This window comes from Oryctolagus cuniculus, chromosome 4, assembly GCF_051225735.1.
Source record: "Oryctolagus cuniculus isolate XC-2025 breed Fujian yellow rabbit chromosome 4, ASM5122573v1, whole genome shotgun sequence".
Taxonomy (NCBI): Eukaryota; Metazoa; Chordata; class Mammalia; order Lagomorpha; family Leporidae; genus Oryctolagus; species Oryctolagus cuniculus.
Genome location: NC_142870.1, coordinates 86,647,750 through 86,663,885, shown reverse-complemented (window position 1 = coordinate 86,663,885; position 16,136 = coordinate 86,647,750). Strand labels below are relative to the sequence as shown.

The 16,136-nt window shown below is 38.3% G+C and overlaps 1 protein-coding gene and 1 pseudogene across 1 annotated transcript in view; one reads left to right on the top strand and one right to left on the bottom strand.

Annotated features, from left to right (window-relative positions):
- Positions 1-16,136, bottom strand: part of FGF12 (fibroblast growth factor 12) — a 596,324-nt gene that overhangs the window by 505,858 nt on the left and 74,330 nt on the right. The gene's annotated exons all lie outside the window — the stretch shown is intronic.
- LOC127483002 (U2 spliceosomal RNA) lies at positions 1,632-1,762 on the top strand (annotated as a pseudogene).

The following is a 16,136-nucleotide window of genomic DNA, read 5'->3' as shown; positions in this document are numbered from 1 at the left end:
CTACCTGGCACCCTACTGAGGAAGATTCCTGGACTGATGCTAACCTCTAAAGGATAAATGGCACATATGCACCTATAATAAATAATCATAAAATTTAAATTCTTGAAATACTCAGGACCTTTCCGTTTAAGTACAATCATGCACAAAGAATCACTTTATAGAATATATTATATGACCAGGAAAACACTGATTTGTCATACAGTTTCATATAGTATGAACACTAGATCCTCCTAGACTGTCAGTTTTGAATATTTGGATACTTTGATCCATACTTACTTAGTCAAATATGGTAGCCACTAGTGTCATGTGTTACTTAAATTTAAATTAGTTTGAAATCAATAAAACTTTAAATTCATTTTCTCACTCTCATGTCAAGTTCCACATTTCAGGTGTTCAAAGGTCACATGTGACCAGTGGCTACTGTGATATTGCATTCACAGAACATTCCCATCATTGCAGAAAGTTCTATTGGATCACATGGCAAAAATTTCAATAAAAGACATAAAACATTGCCATTTCTTCATGTTGAAAGCTGTACAAGTCTACTATTCACAGATGGGTTCATAAATCTCTTCCAAGGGACATGTAACATCTTTGTTCCTACTTTTCCTCATGAGTTGGGGATATGAACTTGGCTGGTCTGAAAATGAGTATAGGTAAGTAGGCGTGTGCTAGAATGAGTGCAGCAAAAGAGGAAGAGTCATAGTTATTGGCTACTCTGCCTGTTGAGTCCTTCCCTGCCAGGAGCTATCTTAGCCATGCTGGTCAGAAGCGTCTTTAGCAGACTTCTCCCTAGTGACTCAGACACCCTGAAGAATAACAAAGATGTTATCAGGGATGCAAAGTCTAATAGTCCATACTTGTATAATCCTAAATTGAAAGTAGAAGGGTATAGAGTGGCGAGGGTGTTAGGGAAGGCAGAGAGAGGAAAGGGCAATGGCAATGATGAACATGTTACTGATTACGGAGGTGAGGAGAAAGGAGGTGGGAAGAAGCCAGAGACCAACTGGGTTGCACAAAATTACCTGGCAAACCAGCATTTAAGTATCAGCTTAGTCAAATGAGATGTCTGAGAACACAGCTGATAAGTAGGTGTTCCCTTTATTCTTTTCATGGCATCTCTACCCTGCTCCTATTTCTCTGGACAAGGAAATGGAAATCTTCCTGAATGCTGACAGTGCTTTTTGGCTTGTTTTATAATGACTCTTCAGGAGTGCCAAGTTCCTATTGCCCTCTGCTTCAGACTCCCATAATAGCCACATTCTGCACCTCTCTGTGGCCACCAATGCACAAGTTGCCTGGCATTTCTCTTAATGCTTTCATTCACATTGCTTTTCAGCTTAAATGCAAGTGGAAGGTAAAAACTATGTCATACTTGTCTTTGAGGTCCCTGGCACCCCTAGTACAGAACTTCAAATATCTGGAGGCAATATGGCACTGAGAAGGCATTTTGGACTCTGAAGTCAGAATGCCTGGGTTTAAGTTTGCCCTCTGTTACTGGCTAACTGTTCCTTTCAGAGAGTAGAACTTCTTGCTTCATGTCTCCTTCCCCTCCTGTGTTAAGTGGGATAACGCTACCCTCAGGAAGTCACAGTAAAATTTGTTTTAAGTTGTTTTAAGTATAAGGATTTACCGCTTCTCGGCCTTTTGGCTAAGATCAAGTGTAGTATAAGGATTTGTATCTTAATTTTAATCAATTAATTAACTAATTTTAAATGCAGAGATATAGAGAATGAACTCCCATTCTGGTGATTTACTTCCCAAAACGCCCCCAATAACAAGCTGGGTCAGATTGAAGCAGGGAGCCAGAACTCAATCCAGGCCTCCCATGTGGGCATCTGGGTGGCAATAATTGAGCCATCACCTCTATTTCCCACCATCTGCATTATTAGGAAGCTGGGGGTTGAGAATGCAGCCAAGACTCAAACCCATGCACTCTGATATGGCATGTAAGTGTCCCAATCACTGTCTTAAGTGCTAGGCCAAATGCCTTTCCCTCATGGTAAAACTTAAGATTTAATGAGACTAAAGCTCTTAGTATAGTGACAATGGAGGGTCAATAGTCATAATAATTATGTTGAGAAGAATTAAAGACAAATTAAGCCAAAACTGTTTAGATTTGGCTATATCTAATAATAGGTATTTTTGTGCTAAGAGAACCCTTAAATGTCTTCTTGCACAACTTCCACACATTACATATGAGGACATTGAGATGCACAGGGGAGGCTAGACTCGTCAGTGACAGGCTTGCCGTTTCATCAAACTGCCTAGGACCATTTGCATGTGCAAAGAACACCACATGCATTTCATGGGGGAAAGTATCAGGCAAAGGATCCTCTGTGTTGTACCAGTCACTCAAAATTTAAGGCCCACTAATAGTAGCAGACATAGACATGCCTTGTCACACTGCCATTGAATTCATCTTCTCAAATGACAGACATTGCCTACAACACCCTGCAAAGCTTTGCTTTCAGATATGCAGCTTCATGTGTCATCCAAAGTACTAAGGATGCTGTCATTTTTCAAGGCAGAGCACACAAGATCAAGGATTATCACTGCAATACAGTTTGATATACATTTCTAAACATTTGCTCTTTCTTTAATATTTTATTTACTAAATGATAACATGGTTGTACAGAAATCGGGCACATAGGTGTGTGTGTGTGTGTGTGTGTGAATGTCTACCACTTTCTTCTATGAAGCTGCTGAAAGATGCAAGCCCAGCTTCTAGCATCTGCTTCTAAAATAATTTCCTTGGATCAGAACTATGAAATTTCCATAGAGGGGAGAGAAAAACATTGGAACTGGCATTTGTAAAGCCTCTACCTCATGAAATGGAAAGTGCTAATTTAGCACAAATTCCCAAGTTCCATTCTGCTCTGTGCCTTAAGTCACTCTCCAGGACATTAGGCACTTTAGCAGACATGGTACAGTTCTTTCCCAGTTGAGCCACATGGACATGACTAAGTGATTCCAGAGATTCTGGAAGTGACAACTTGGTTACATCTAATATTTAGCAGGGAGTAAGACACAGAGAAAAAATCTTGGCAGGTAATTTGCCAATCATTCCAGTAGCAGTTTCACAGTGGGTGCCTTTCAAATGCTATTTATTTGTTTATTGAATTTTTATTTACTTAACAAGGCTTATATAGTCCATAAGCCTCAAGAATTAAATTTTTCCTACAGCCTACAACTGAAATCTTCAAAGACCATTTTTACTAGTTGTGTGTGTATGTGTGCACATGAATATGTAATGCTATCATCTTTTGAAATAAAGATCATAGGAAACCAGAGCTGGAAGGGGTATTTGGATCACAGAGTGAATTTTTTTTCTAAGTAGTTGAACCCTTCAGAAGCAAATTTTAAAGAAATCTTAAAACATATGAGGAGAAAATAATAAATGGGATCCTCAAGCTTAAAAATCTTCAGTGTTTGTTGAAAATTATTTAAGTATTGGTAGAAACTCTGAAGCATCTGCTCTAAGCCTTGAATTCTGAGGACTGCAGTTTGCAAATGAATTATACAGTCCAATTTGATATGGGGTGTGAGGCCCAGAATGAGACGAAACTTGCTAAGAATGGGAAAAGCAGAGTCTCAGTGTTCTTTCTACTATAACGTGCTGGCTGGCTTTCACATTTTTCAGGTGGCATTAAATGGCATGACATCTAAAAATGATAGAGTGGTGTGTGACACAGCTGCTAACACACTGCTTAAGAAATTTGTATACCATATTTGAATATCTGGGTTCTAGCCTTGACCCTGCTTCCAATTCTAGGTTCCTGCTAAAGCACACCCCAGGAGGATTCATTGAGTTCTGGGCTCCTGGCTTTGGCCTGGCCCAGCCTTGGCTGTTACATGTATTTAGGGAGTGAACCTAAGAATGGGAGATCTCTGTCTTGGTTTCTTTGTCTTTCAAATAAAAAGAAAATAAATAAAATACATAATTTTAAAAATTATCTTTCTTAGCTCATTTTTATATTATGAAAGAGTGACTTACAGTTTTTCTCCAATGGCTTATAACCACATCACCAATGTTGACTAAAATAAAAGGTCAATTATTCATTAATAAATTGTTAACTACAACACTACAACTTATTATTTCTTCTTTCTAAATATATGCATACATATATATATCTTTAGCATCAGTAAAATTATAAGCATAGCTATGTTACTAAGTCAGATGATCTTAGTTAAAAATTCTTTAGCTCAATATGGGTATTACTATTCAATTTTTTAAATGTTTTTTTACTATTCAATTTTGATAAATGGCATTAACATCTAAGAGAAGGAGAGAGTAGGTGTGTACCTAATGAGTTACAGAGAGGGAGGACAATACTTCACTGAAATTTGACCTGCACCCTCATGCCTTCTGCAAATAAACACAAATGCCAGCTCGTTTCAAAATCATTGCCATTATATCCTAATAGCAAAACACCTACTGGGAAATACTGGAGGAAATAATAAATAATAATAGCTCCTAACAATTGAATAATGCATTTTACTCACCAATTTGTAAGTTCTTTAGAAGCATTAACTAGTTAAATTTTAGTACATGCCCACAAGGTAGGTATTAGTTCCCTGTTGTATAGATGTGATCATTTACTATGACTTACAGCCCACAATCGTGGGAGTATTGAATAGGAAAAATCCCACAGAAATAAGGCAGTCAGATTCAGTGGGCAGGGCTGTTATAAAATGGCAGTGTCCCAAGTAAGACCCAGATGAAGAATTAATGCACATCCTAAACACCTAATTTAATACCAAGAAATTGGAGTAGCAAAGTAAATTGAACTCAGCAAGATGCAGAAATCAACCTCTGATAGTGCATTTAAAGGCTCTACACAGCAAAGAAAATAATCAGCAAACTGAAATAGCCACCTACTGAACAGGAAAAAAATTGGAAATCATATATATGAGAAGAGGTTGACATACAAAATATGATAAAGAACTCATATAACTCAATAGTAGAAAAACAAAATGTGATTAAGAAATGGACAAAGGTCCTGAAAAGACATTTTTTCAAAGAAGATATAAAAATGCCAATAGGTATATACAACAAAAGGAGCTCAACATCATAAATCATCAGGGAAAGGCAAATCAAAACCACAATGAGGGATCAATTCCACACTCATTGTGATGGATGTTATCAAAAAGCTAAGAGATAATACATGTTGGCATGGGTGTGGAGAAAGTCAACCCTTGTCCAATGTTGGTGAAAATGTAGATATGTGGTCATTATGGAAAAAATTATGGTGTTTCCTAAAGAAGTCAAAAGTAAAACTATCAGCAATCCTTCTGGGTGTACACCCAAAGGAAATGAAATTACAATGTCATACAGAAATCTGCACTCCCATATTCATTACAGTATTATTAACAATAGCCAAGATACAGAAACAATTCAGGTGTCCACTAATGGGTGAACAGACACAGACACTGTAGTTAAGTATATGCAATGCACTATTACTCATCCTTAAAAACAAAGGAGATTTCAACATTTGCTACAATGTGGAAGACCTACAGGACGTTAAGCTAAGTGAAATAAAATGGAGACAGAAAGAAAAATATTACAGGATCTTACATGTAGAATCTTTTTTTTAAAAAAAGACAAATATAAAGAGAGAATTAAAAAGTGGTTACTATAGGTGGAGGTGAGAAAGGGGGAATGTAGGTCAGAGATTATAAAGTAGCAGATATGTAGAATGAATAAATCTAGAGATCTTATGTAAAACTTGGAGCTATAGTTAATAAAGTTGGTCTGTATTTGGGATTCCTGCTGAAGGAGGTTAGCCATTAAATCACAAAATGTTGGCAAAAGAAAGCTCATAAGAGATGACTATACACATACACACATTATATTCTTGTACTCTATTAATTATCACAGATCAGGGAAACTATATGGCATTTGTCTTTTGGGGAATGGCTTATTTCACTAAGTATAATGGTCTCCAGTTGCATCCATTTTGTTGTGAAAGACAGGATTTCATTCTTTGTTTATGGCTGAGTAGTATTCCACAGTGTATATTACCACGTTTTCTTTATCCAGTCATCGGTTGATGGGCATCTGGGTTGACTGGGTGAAACTGACATTTTCAAAATGATTATTGGCTGGCGCCACAGCTCAATAAGCTAATCCTCCTCCTGCAGCGCCAGCACATCGGGTTCTAGTCCTGGTCGGGGCGCCGGATTCTGTCCTGGTTGCCCCTCTTCCAGGCCAGCTCTCTGCTGTGGCCCGGGAAGGCAGTGGAGGATGGCCCAAGTGCTTGGGCCCTGCACCCCATGGGAGACCAGGAGAAGCACCTGGCTCCTGGCTTCGGATCAGCACAGTGCACCGGCTGAGGTAGCCATTGGAGGGTGAACCAACAGCAAAAAGGAAGGCCTTTCTCTTTGTCTCTCTCTCTCTCACTGTCCACTCTGCCTGAGAGAACTTCCACTTTGACTACAACCTTGTCTAAATATGATCAGAATTGGTGAACTCAAAAGGCTTCCATAGCCTTGGCAACTCATGACAAGAGCCTAGGGTGATTACTGATGCCACAAACAAGAGTGTCAATTTGTTAAGCCAACAACAGGAGTCACTGTGCACTTACTCCTCATGTAGGATCTCTGTCCTTAATGTGCTGTACATTGTGATTTAATGCTATAACTAGTACTCAAACAGTATTTTTCACTTTGTGTTTCTATGTGGGTGCAAACTGTTGAAATCTTTACTTAATATATGCTAAACTGATCTTCTGTATATAAAGAGAATTGAAAATGAATCTTGATGTGAATGGAAGGGGGGAGGGAGAGGGAAAGGGGAGGATTGCGGGTGGGAGAGAAGTTATGGGGGGGGGGGAGCCATTGTGATCCATAAGCTGTACTTTGGAAATTTATATTCATTACATAAAAGTTAAAAAAAAAAAAAGAAAGAAAGAAAAAGGAAAAAAAAAAAAAAAAAAGGCCGGCACCGCGGCTCACTAGGCTAATCCTCCACCTTACGGCGCCAGCACACCGGGTTCTAGTCCTGGTTGGAGCGCCAGATTCTTTCCCGGTTGCCCCTCTTCCAGGCCAGCTCTCTGCTGTGGCCCGGGAAGGCAGTGGAGGATGGCCCAAGTGCTTGGGCCCTGCACCCCATGGGAGACCAGGAGAAGCACCTGGCTCTTGCCATCGGATCAGCGCGGTGCGCGGGCCGCAGCGCACCAGCTACAGTGGCCATTGGAGGGTGAACCAATGGCAAAGGAAGACCTTTCTCTCTGTCTCTCTCACTATCCACTCTGCCTGTCAAAAAAAAGAAAAAAAAAAGAAACGAAAATGATTATTGTATATAGCCCTTTTCTCTTTACTGTTGAGGAACAGTGATTTTTTTTCTTCTTACTATTTATTGAATTCTTTACTTAGTAGAGGGTTAATCTTCTGATTATAAAATATACTGAAAATATGTCTTTGCAAAAATTAAAGGGTAAGAAAGGAAGGAGGAGGGAGGGTAGGAACAAGGACAGGAGGGAGGGTAGCGTGGGAAATATTATGTTCCTAACTCTATATGTACATATATGAAATACATGAAATCTGTTCATCTTATATAAATAAAAAGTTATAAAATAATAAATTAAAATCTTAAAACTGGAAAAAAGAGAGAGATGACCAAATGTTATGTCCCCTATTACAGGAGGAAAAGCAAGACTCAGATGATAACGTGGTTTGCCCCCTTTCACACAATCAGATCATATTTACATAGAAAATATAAAAAACTTAAGCAAATAAAAATTTGGATTGGTAAAAGTTCATTTTGTTTAAACACATTGTTCTATACTAGTAGTAGCCAACTAGGGTCTGTGAGTCAAATCTGGCCAATAGCCCATTTTTGTATGGGTTGAATTTAAAATATTTTTTTACATTTTTAAAGAGTTTAAAATAAAAGCGTGAAACTTCTGGTAGCTGAAAATTATAAGGAAATTTCAATTTTGGTAGCCATAAATAGTTTTATTGAAACACAGCCATGTTAAGTGGTTTACATATTCTGTATGGCAGCTTTCATGCTACAATGACAGAGGGAGTGGTGGCAATAAAATCATAGAGTTCAAAAGCCTAAAATATTTGAAATCTGATTCTTTACCAGAGAAGTTTGTTGACTCCTACTATAAATTATTTAACTCAAGATGTAAGTGATATGTATAAGTGTCTGCAGATAGATTATCCTTTGTTTATAAATTCAAGATACTCAAAATTTTATTCATATTTGTGTGTATTTTGTGTCTATATCCATGAGATTATTTGAGTATATCAAATGACTGAAGATTTTTCCTACTTCTCAATAACAAACACCTTCTTCCCAAATCATAGTTACATAGGTCTTTACAGTTCAAGCCATGTTCACATCCACTATTTCATTAATTTCTTACAAAAATTACACAAAATGTCCTTGGAATGAACTGCTATTTCTGCTTTAAAAAGGGGGAAACTAAGGCACAAAGAATTCAGGGAATGTTCCTCCAAGCATTCTCCATATGCCTAAGACGTGCACCCTGATCCAGAACCCAGCTGCTTCTGGGAGGATGGCACTGTAACTGAACTTTGGAACACGTCACCCTGATGTTAGGAAAGCCAAAAATGCAATCAGGGGTGATACTACGGAAACAAGAATCTTTTTTTCTGCATGATTATTTTTGGAAGGATATGCAGAAAGGATTTTTGTCTCTGTTTCGCCAACAGGAATGTTTAAATTTTGTACCATGGGCATATATGGCTTATTGAAAACACAAGGTTTTGGGGCCGGCACTGTGGCACAATAGGTTAATCGTCTGCCTGTGGCATCCCATATGGGCACTGGTTCTAGTCCTAGCTGCTCCTCTTCCAATCCAGCTCTCTGCTATGGCCTGGGAAAGCAGTAGAAGATGGTCCAGGTGCTTGGGCCCTTGTACCCACATGGGAGACCTGGAAGAAGCTCCTAGCTCCTGGCTTTGGATTGGCTCAGCTCTGGTCATTGTGGCCACTTGGGGAGTGAACCAGCAGATGAAAGACCTTTCTCTCTGTTTCTCCTTCTCACTGTCTGTAACCCTACCTCTCAAATAAATAAATAAAATCTTTAAATAATAAAAATTAGGGGCCAGCACCATGGCTCACTTGGTTAATCCTCTGCCTGTGGTGCCGGCATTCCACATGGGCGCCAGGTTCTAGTCCCTGTTGATCCTCTTCCAGTCCAGCTCTCTGCTGTGGCCCAGGAAGGCAGTGGAGGATGGCCCAAGTGCTTGGGCCCCTGAACCCACATGGGAGACCAGGAGGAAGCACCTGGTTCCTGGCTTCGGATTGGCGTAGCTCTGGCCTAGCGGCCATTTTGGGGGTAAACCAATGGAAGACCTTTCTCTCTGTCTCTCTCTCACTGTCTCTGTCAAATAAATAAAAAATAAAAAATAAATAAATAATAAAAATTAACAAAAGAAAACATGGTTTTTAAGACTCCAAACCTATAATACAGTAATAGCATCCCTTACAAATAAGAACTTCCTTTTTCTTTTTGAGGAAAGATTTTGAATAATTCTGATAGTAACCAAGGAAAAAAGAATTTCCAATTAAATGTTAATCTGAAGTCTGCATAGCACTTGCCATGAAATCTACTTTGATGGGCCAATTACTTGTACCCTAAGGAAATGATGGAGCATATCACTGCTTCCTGCCCCTGTGCCAGCACTTGTAAGCAGGTGATGAAGAGTTTGACAGTGTTCTGCCTAATCTAGCTGGAGCACACTTTTTCTCTTTCCTTTTATTTTTTTTTTAACACTAAATGATATAGTAAGACTATCACTTACATGTTCTTACTAGTTGACAATCATTTTTAAAACAATCGAAAATTAGATCTTAAATTACCAAGGAAATTCTTTACTCTTTCAATCTTCTTATAACAGTTGAGTCACATTAAAGATAGATGGATAAATAGTTAAATGGGTAGATAGATCTAGGATCTATATTCACCTCTCTCCCTCTCCCTAGATAGCTAGAATAACTGATTAGATATCAGTTACTGATCCTGGCATACTGTAAAATTTTAAAATTAAGGAACATTATGATTGGATGAACTATTACAGATCATGTAATCCAGTTAACTTAATCAGTGAGTAAACTACCACCAAAGGGGATTTTTGTCCAATGTGAATCTCTCACGTAAAGATTATGTACAGATCCAAATTGCCTGCAATGTGGTCTCAACCTACATTTTTAATCTTACCAAAATGTAAGATCAGCTATCCTTCATGTAAATAGAATTCTTTGCTCTTCATCCCAGCCCAAAGCCAGCCACATTGTATTTTTACTTCCTTGTTCTTACTTAATGATATGACATTCTTTCCTCTGACTTTTCTTACTCATGTCCTTCAAGGCTCAGCTCCTAGGAATTCCTAATGAACTTTATTGGTGTCTATTTTCCGGTGGAACTTATTTCTATCCACTCATCCTTTTAGCTTTCGCTATTTTACATGGGTAAAAAGATTGTGAATAATTTATACTTCTGGCTGCTAGACTGTATTTTTAAACAATTTAAAAGATTATTATAGAAGAGGTTTGTGGATATCCCAATTTTGATGAAAAAATTAAAGATAAAAAAGTTGAGTTCCTATAAAATACTAAATAACATTATTTAGCTCTCATAAAATTGATGGATCTTGATTTCTTGGGAGTTTTATTCCTCAGGAATCACTAAAACCTACTTGAAGAATAAATCAAGTAATTTCAGAACTTTTAAGCTTACAGAAACCTAGGGAACTTGCCAGGCCAAATTCCTAGTCTTGCACTTAAAACATGGGCGCCTAAGAGGCAAAGCAACTTACCCAGTATTACAACCTCAGTCTTCTGCAATTTTATGCCATAATCTTCCCATTTCATTATAATGTCTCCCTTCATGATACTTTTAGTTGGTCATATACATTGCAAAATGTCAATATACGCTTGGGCACTTTGCCCCCTTACTGTCATGTACATATATTTTTAGAAGAAACCATTAACTTCATTAAGTAACCTAAGGCATACCTCAGGCCCTATGGCCTCTTGTATGACTTCTATAAAATGCTCAGATTGGGCTTTTTGCAGAGTTGGGGTGAAGAAGAGCCCAATTCACCCAGTCCCCTCTTCAACCACCTCATACTAAAGCCACTATTGCTGCATCTTGTTCATCCATATTTTTGCATCTACCTTTCTGGACCCAGCTCATAACTTCTGTTTGCCCCTAATTTATTTTATTATAGCTTGCTCATGATTCACCAAAAGCCAAATAAACTTTTATTCAATCATTGAGTCAACACATCTTGACACCAAATGTCAGTGGTTGTCCTAACCTTAGCACACTATAGTCACTTCTGCTATTTAAATTACTATAATTAATAATTAATATTAAGTCAATATTTAATGTATGTCAAGTACTCTACTAAATGCAAAGTCTGCCGTTATCTGAATCCAAGGCCCTCAGAGAACAGAGTTTTTGCTCATTTCAAATATCAGAGAAATATACCACAACAATTACATCATTGGGGTACAAACTATTATTCCGATAGGTGTCATTGAGCATATAGGAAGGAACACTACGTCTTCTAAGGACAATTAGCCAAATATTTAAGGAATATATGGTATTTAGGCAGTATCTTAAAGAATGTCTATGATTTGCTAATCAGGTAAGACAAAGTGGGTTTCCTGGAGAGCTGAGTGAAGGAACACTGCTTTTAAAATAGCACATTTTGGGGGACTAAAAGCTATCTGGCATGACTGGAATCAGTGATGCATAGCTACTGCAGAATCTCGAGGTACTGGAGGCTTTCTGACCATGCAATGGAGTTGGGTCTTTACGTGTAGGAAGCAGATCATTACTGCTTAAGTTTCCAGAGTAAAGGAGTGTCATGGCCAAATACCAGAGTTAGAAAGTTCACAGGTTCTAGTGGTAAGGCCGGCACTGTGGCATAGCAGGCACCAGTTTGAGTCCCAGCTGCTCCACTTCCAATCCAGCTCTCTGCTAGGGTCTGGGAAAGCAGTAGAAGATGGCCCAACTGCTTGGGCCCTTGCACCCGCATGGGAGACCAGGAAGAACCTTCTGACTCCTGGCTTCGGATCAACGCAGCTCCGGCCATTACAGCCATCTGGGGAGTGAATCAGCAGATGGAAGACCTCTCTCTTTTTGCCTCTGCCTTTGTCTCTCTGTAACTCTGCCTTGCAAATAAAATAAATAAATCTTTTAAAAAATGTTCACAGTGGTGTGAAATCTGGATTTTAAAAGATCAGAACGGAGAGAGAGAGTGAGAGAGAGAGAGAGAGATCAGAACCACACAACAGAGAAAATAAGTACTTGAAATATGGTGGTGGCAATGGAAATAAAAAATGTACTAAAGAAATGTTTAAGACATTGAATCAAATGAACCTTATGACCAATTAGATATGAAGGGCTAAAGAAAGAAAAGAATCTAAAGTGATGTTCAGATTTCTGAATTAGATAATAAGAGTTTGAAGCCAATAAACAGAGCTCAAAACATAGTTGGAGAGTAAAGATAATGAGCCCAGTTTTAGAACTGCTGACTTTGGTGTACGTGCAAAACATTCAGATAGAGATGTCAGAAAGGCAGCACAGAGCAGAATGAAGGGTGAGACAGGTCTAGGAGAGAGATGCTGAGTAGGGAGTCAGCAGAGCACAGGTGGTAATTAAAGCCAATTGTTTGTTTAACAAATATTTATCGAATGCTTATTGTGTGCCAGGAACTATTTTAGATGCTTGGGATGTGACAGTTAATAAAATACGATTTTTAAAAAAATTTCAGCCCTCTAGGAGCCAACGATCTGTTGGAAATGTATTTTAGATCACACAAATTCACAATTACAAAGGATATGAAGTACTGGAGGGGAAAAACAGAGAGCAATTAAAAAGAATAATAGAGGACATAAAATCAAGACTAGGGCAGGAGGGGTTGGTCTGAGCCTCCCTGAATTGTGGGACATTTACACTAAGACCTAAAGCCTGTTAAGGGGTTAGTTAGGTGACAAATACTCCACATATGGGCACAGCATATGTGAAGACCTTCAGATTGGGAAGACTTTTGTATTCAAGATCCTGAATGAGGTTCAATGAGGTTGGAACAGAATGCACAAAACCGGGATAAGAGGTAGGAAGGGCTGAGTTTAATCAGAGCTGTTCACCAAGGAAAGTCTATAGCTTGTGACCTAATATCAATCATCAATCAATCAGCAGCATGTGGAAAACAGGAGATCAACCTACAATAAAGTGGCAGAGGAAGAAAAGCCTAAAAAATAAAACTAGATTTTATTTTAAAGGCAGCATGGTATCTGTTAATGAACCCTTTCTTTTCAATTAATACAAATAAGAGTCATTATTCTTGATTAATTTCTGTAGACAAAGTATTCTCTTCTGGGAAATAGGAAGAGGAATCCATGAGGCACTTTGGTGAGAAAGATGTCATGGAATAAATAAAGTGTGGTATACCCATACATTGGAATGCCATTCAGACATTCAATTCAATAAATATTCAATAAATAAAATACTGATAAATATTATGAAATGGATGAAACTTGAAAATAAGTTCAGTGAATGAAGCTATATTCAAAAGGTTAGCATGATCCCATGGTAGTATGTTCATAATAGGAAAATTTTTAGAGTTAGAAAGTAGATTATGGTTGCCAGGGGCTGGAAGAAGAGAGCAGTGGGGAATGACTGCTTAACACAGGCTTTTCTTTTGCAGAACATTTTCTGGAAATTGACAGTGGCAATGAAAACAAAACTTTATGAATATACTAAAAATAATTGAACTGCATATTTTAAAATGTACACTTTATGATATTTGAAATATATGTCAACAAAACTAATTTTTTTAATGTTGTGAGATCTTACCTTGCAAGTCTCAACAGATGACAATCCAACAAATGGATAAGTAGATTTAAACTGCTTTCTTATATAGGATTTTGCTAGAAATAACTTTTTAAAGCTGATATTAATTTTGATGAATTGTGGCTGAGTGAGTTATGCCTGTATTTAATAATACTTTGGAAGTTCAGTTCCATAAGAATAATTTTTTACCTGGGAAGATGCTGATAAAGCTTTATCTGTCACATAAATACATAAAGATGACAGAATTCATGTATCTTATAAAACATTGTCATTTACTTCCCTGTAAAAGTACCATCAAGTAGTCTCATCCATGTCCTGAATGATTATCAATAGACCAAAAATGAGGCAGAATTATGAGAGTCAAGATGAGGCTGTAATGAGGCTTTGAGTCTATCTCATATGACTTATGTATCAATGAACCAGAAGATGTATTTTGTACTGTTTATTCTCTTGCACTCACCTATTAGTTTATTTCCATCAAGATAATAGAAAGAGATTTAAAGTCATCCAATATTTTGAAAACAGTCAAATGAGGTTAGAATTTTTAATATATTTCAAATTTAAGAAACTAAGTGACGTATCAAGATGCTGAATCTTCATCATGTTGAGTATTCAGGAACTGCTAAGAAACAAGTAGACATTGATCTTTCAGTTTTCCTTTTTTTTTTTTAAACTTTTATTTAATGAATATAAATTTCCAAAGTACAGCTTATGGATTACAATGGCTTCCCCCCCATAACGTCCCTCCCACCTGCAACCCTCCCCTTTCCCACTCCCTCTCCCCTTCCATTCACATCAAGATTCATTTTCGTTTCTCTTTATATACAGAAGATCAGTTTAGCATACATTAAGTAAAGATTTCAACAGTTTGCTCCCACACAGAAACATAAAGTGAAAAATACTGTGTGAGTACTAGTTATAGCATTAAATCACAATGTACAGCACACTAAGGACAGAGATCCTACATGAGGAGTAAGTGCACAGTGACTCCTGTTGTTGACTTAACAAATTGACACTCTTGTTTATGGCATCAGTAATCACCCTAGGCACTTGTCATGAGCTGCCAAGGCTATGGAATCCCCCTGAGTTCACCGACTCTGATCATATTTAGACAAGGCCATGGTCAAAGTGGAAGTTCTCTCCTCCCTTCAGAGAAAGGTACCTCCTTCTTTGATGACCCGTTCTTTCCACTGGGATCTCACTCACGGAGATCTTTCATTTAGTCCCCCTCCCCCCCCCAGAGTGTCTTGGATTTCCATGCCTGAAATACTCTCATGGGCTTTTCAGCCGGATGTGCATGCCTTAAGGGCTGATTCTGAGGCCAGAGTGCTGTTTAGGACATCTGCCATTCTATGGGTCTGCTGTGTATCTCACTTCCCATGTTGGATCGTTCTCTCCCTTTTTTATTCTATCAGCTAGTATTTGCAGACACTATTCTTGTTTATATGATCCCTTTGGTTCTTAGTCCTATCATTAGGATCAGTTGTGAATAGGAATTGATCACTGGGACTAGTGAGATGGCATTGGTACATGCCACTTTGATGGGATTGAATTGGAATCCCCTGGTATAAGTTTTCCATTGACAGTTGATAATCAAAGAATGGATGTTTACCTGGAATTTATATCAACCTGGGGAACATGGCTTGACATTTAAAAACTATGGATATTTATAGAAAATATATATATATATACATAAGTACACATCCACTTATATATTTTATACATATATATTGCAAATCTCAAAGTGTCTTCCCATCTGCTAACAAATTTGACCCTCATATCCCCACTCTGTGAAATGAGTCCTGCATAAAAATAAGTCCATGGCTGGCGCCATGGCTCACTTGGCTAATCCTCTACCAGCACCCTGGGTTCTAGTCCTGGTTGGGGCACCGAATTCTGTCCCGGTTGCTCCTCTTCCAGTCCAGCTCTCTGCTCTGGCCCGGGGGGCAGTGGAGGATGGCCCAATTACATGGGTCCCTGCACCCGCATGGGAAACCGGGAGAAAGTACCCGGCTCCTGGCTTTGGATCAGCACAGCGCAGGCCGTAGCAGCCACTGGGGGAGTGACCTAACGGAAGGAAGACCTTTCTCTCTGTCTCTCTCTCACTGTCTATAACTCTCTGTCTCTCTCTCACACTGTCTAACTCAGCCTGTCAAAATAAATAAATAAATAAACAAATAAGCCCCTTACAGAGTGGCAGAATGAGGCTTAGCAGGGGAAAGTATTTTGTGTAGACTCATACTTCTAGTAGGAGGCATATCCATTTTTTTCCAATTCAAATCTTCTAACA